This window comes from Pyxicephalus adspersus, chromosome 2 (genome assembly GCF_032062135.1).
Source record: "Pyxicephalus adspersus chromosome 2, UCB_Pads_2.0, whole genome shotgun sequence".
NCBI lineage: Eukaryota > Metazoa > Chordata > Amphibia > Anura > Pyxicephalidae > Pyxicephalus > Pyxicephalus adspersus.
Window position 1 is genome coordinate 42,523,115 of NC_092859.1, and position 3,888 is coordinate 42,527,002.

Here is a 3,888-nt window from a genome sequence, read left to right on the forward strand (position 1 = left end):
GGGCCCCAGAGCCGGATCTGGTGACCCCATAGGAGGCCAGTCAACGGGCCCCAGAGCCGGATCTGGTGACCCCATAGGAGGCCAGTCAACGGGCCGCAGAGCCGGATCTGGTGACTCCATAGGAGGCCAGTCAACGGGCCGCAGAGCCGGATCTGGTGACCCCATAGGAGGCCAGTCAACGAGCCCCAGAGCCGGATCTGGTGAAACCAAAGGGGGCCAGTCAATGGGCCCCTGAGCTAGATTTAGTAACCTCATAGTCAATGGGCTTGATTTGGTTTCCCTACAGGTTGACAGGCAAAGGGCCCCTGGATCAGATAATGACAGGCATCAGATGTGACAGGTGACAATAATCCCAACAATCTCCCTTTTCACAACATAATGTAAAATAATTCTAGCATGATTCTATGTTCCTAATACAGATGACAAGCCTACATGTAGAATACAGAAATGTGTGCAGTAATCCTTGACAGCCAAGTCACATTCATGGGGCCGGTAGAACAGAATATGGCCGGCTCATTACTAGGGTACTGTACATCATTGCAATGAAGCCAGGCAATGGCTGCGCTGAGGCCGGGAGCACAGAACACACTTGCGGTTTATCCCCCCAAACATGGCCTGCCCTGGCTCTACATTACACCGTCAGCCCGCACGGCCCCTCAGTGGCCCGCTCACCTCCGGGACAAGGTCCTCCTCCGCTGTCACCCGCCCGCTACCGCCGCTGCAGCAAATGCACCGTCACGTGTCCTGCCGGGAGTGAAGCAGATAGGGAGGAGTTAAGCACTAAAAGGGAGGAAGGGGTTTCCGCAACCCCCTCCCTGATAATACGGCCCCGTTGCCTTCCCAATTGGCTAAGTCGCCTTCCCCCGGTGGGACTAAAACAAATCGGAGGTCAGAGAGTGGCTGAAGCTGCTGCCAGTCCTGCGCTGGGAGGAGACCTTCCAGGAGCTTCTCTTCGTGGATAGCAGCGATTCGTTGGTGAGAGCTTCGGTAGTGAAAGGTGATTGGCTGCGGGATAGGATGGAGAAGGAAGAAGAGTGATGCGGAAAGAGGAAGTGAGCTGGTGAAGGGTTTCTGTTCCATTCATTCGGCTGTAACGTGACTAAGCCCTTTCCATGTGCTGCTGGGACGGCCACCGGCCTGTTATTATAGTGACAGAGAGCCTGACATTATCAGTAATCTTATTACTACTGGTATTTGCATGGCTTTAGATATACCTCTAAATAAAACATTAAACTAGGGCCATGGGCCTTTAATGAGACATTAATATTATTATTAATAAACAGGATTTATATAGCGCCAACATATAACGCAGCGCTGAAATCAGTCTGAAATATTCATCCAGAGCTCATTTACCTTTTTTGTGTTGTGTGCACATTTAGGTTTATGCTAATATCCCTCAGTCCTGGATAAGGTCTCATGCTGCCTGTCAGCCATCTCATCATGGATGTCTGACCGATTCCTGAAACTCAACCTGGATAAGACAGAACTCCTCATCATCCCCCCCTCAAATTCCAAATCCCCCCCTGACATATATCTAACTGTTAACAACACTGTTATTCGGCCCTCCCCTCAGGCACGTTGTCTTGGTGTCACCTTTGACTCGGCCCTCTCATTCACCCCTCATATTCAGAACATTTCCAGGTCCTGTCACTTTCACCTGCACAACATCTCCAAAATCCACCCCTACCTGTCCCCTGAGACCACCAAACTCCTTGTACATGCTCTTATCATTTCTCGTCTGGACTACTGTAACATCCTTCTCGCTGGTATTCCACTAACCCGACTCTCTCCTCTACAATCTATTATGAATGCTGCAGCCAGACTCATCCATCCTTCCCTCCGCTCCTCTTCCGTTGCATCTCTTTGTAGTTCTCTCCATTGGCTTCCTTTTCACCTTAGAATCAAATTTAAGCTCCTGTGCTTTGCCTTCAAATCCCTACACAGTTATTGTCCCACTTACATCTCTGACATGGTTAAAAAATACTCCCCCAGCCGCTCCCTCCCCTCCTCCAATGACCTACTAATGACTTCCTCACTCATAACCTCATCACACACACGGTTACAAGACTTCTCCAGAGCTGCCCCAACTCTCTGGAATGGTCTTCCTCGTCCTATTCTGCTTGCTCCTACTTTCTGCTCATTTAAAAGAGCACTCAAAACCCATTTTTTCAAAATTGCCTACCCGGCTTCTTCTGTCATTTGAAACCATCACTACTTCCCACACTACATATCTCACATCCTTTTGTGTGTGAAATTCCCTCACCTACTAGATTGTAAGCTCTTCGGAGCAGGGTCCTCTCCTCCTGTATCACTGTCTGTATTAGTCTGTCATTTGCAATCCCTATTTAATGTACAGCGCTGCGTAATATGTTGGCGCTATATAAATCCTGTTTAATAATAATAATAATAATAATAATGTTAACGCATACCTAAACTCAGAATTTACATAAAAGATTAGACAACCCTTATTTGTAAGATAAAAATTCTGTGTGTTTTTTTTTTTTAAGTGCAACACCTTTTTCTTTAAAAACAAAAAAAGGGTGCAGCACCGCCCCCTAGTTCTCGATCACCTAGGCGATTGAGAATGAATGGAAGCGCAAAGGCGCCTGCAACCTGCAGCCTCCTGCGATTTGTAATATATGACTTCAGTCAAGAGCAAATTGTTTAAGCTTTAAATACATTATCAATTTTTCATCTTCGTAGTATATGTGGGTGTTATTTTGTATCCGTAAAAGCATAAGATTATTACCATTTTACAATTCACACTTCCTGAAGAGTAAGGGTAGAGTCACCTGCCAACCTCTATCTAGGAACACATGCTATAGTTACGCTAGGGCTGCAAGAGCTATCAAGGGAGCGGAGCTGTCAGCTCTGCTTCCCTGATTGCTCTTGCTGTTCTACACAGTCCTGAAAAAAACCCAGTCTTTTCCCCCTATTGACTTTAATGGTGTTCAAATTCGGTGTTCGATCACCTGAACAATATCCCCCTATTGGATCGAATAGTTGTCAAACCGATAAGTGAGATTATTGACCAACACTACTAATAACTCATTATTGAGGCCCCTTCAGTAACTTTTCAAGGTTGCATGAATAGGTTTCTAAAATAAAAAAAAATAGAACACAGTTTCCAAAAAGTCTGTTACATGCAAGAAGGAGCATTTTAGTCTACTTTTTTACATTAGTTTGTGTACAATATTGTTACTTTGTAGCAAATTAGCAGGCCATAGATTGTGGTAGGGTCTGATCTGTGGATGACATTTGCAAAGTCAACAACTGCTCTAGCATCAGAATGTACATGACTGTATCACCTCTGAGAAACTGTTAAGGTTGTACACTTTAGGTCGTGCTCGAAGATAGAAGAAACCATTCTTTATTAAATAAAAACAGAAGCATGCCTTGTAAAGGGAAGTTTTGTGATTTCTGAGAGGTAATAGCTGGAGGGGTTACACTATATCTCTCAACTTTCATAAAGAGGGAGAATATCCATTGTATATGACATAACCCTAGTGAAGAATTCCATAATAGGTCCCTCATTGCCAGTCCTGCAGTGCAGACCTCAGTAACAAATGTTCTAGTGCAGACCCCCAATACTGACTTTACTGACAGACCCCCAAGAAGCGTACCAATACCAGACCCCCAGATCAAACTAAAGAAATGAATCCCCGATGCAGACGTCAGTGGCAGTGACAGACCCTCAATTTAATTCTGCTATATGGCTGCAGGATATTGCTTGCAGGAATGCCAGGATTACATTGTAAACTTGCGACGGTCCATGGAATCCAGAATGATTGGGGGGATGTTACACTAACTTAGCATGCATGGAATCATTTTATGATGTTAGGTCCACTTGGACTTTAAGCCTCTCATTCAGTCAAATAAAACATTTGG

At 45.2% G+C, this 3,888-nt stretch overlaps 1 protein-coding gene across 2 annotated transcripts in view; it reads right to left on the reverse strand.

Moving 5' to 3' along the window:
- CANX (calnexin) overlaps positions 1-821 on the reverse strand; it is a 28,198-nt gene extending 27,377 nt beyond the window's left edge. For both annotated transcript variants that reach the window (XM_072400592.1, XM_072400590.1), the window contains exon 1: positions 673-821. The gene's annotated coding sequence lies outside the window, so the exon portion shown is untranslated. The remainder of the gene's footprint in view (positions 1-672) is intronic.
- Positions 822-3,888: the final 3,067 nt, after the last annotated feature.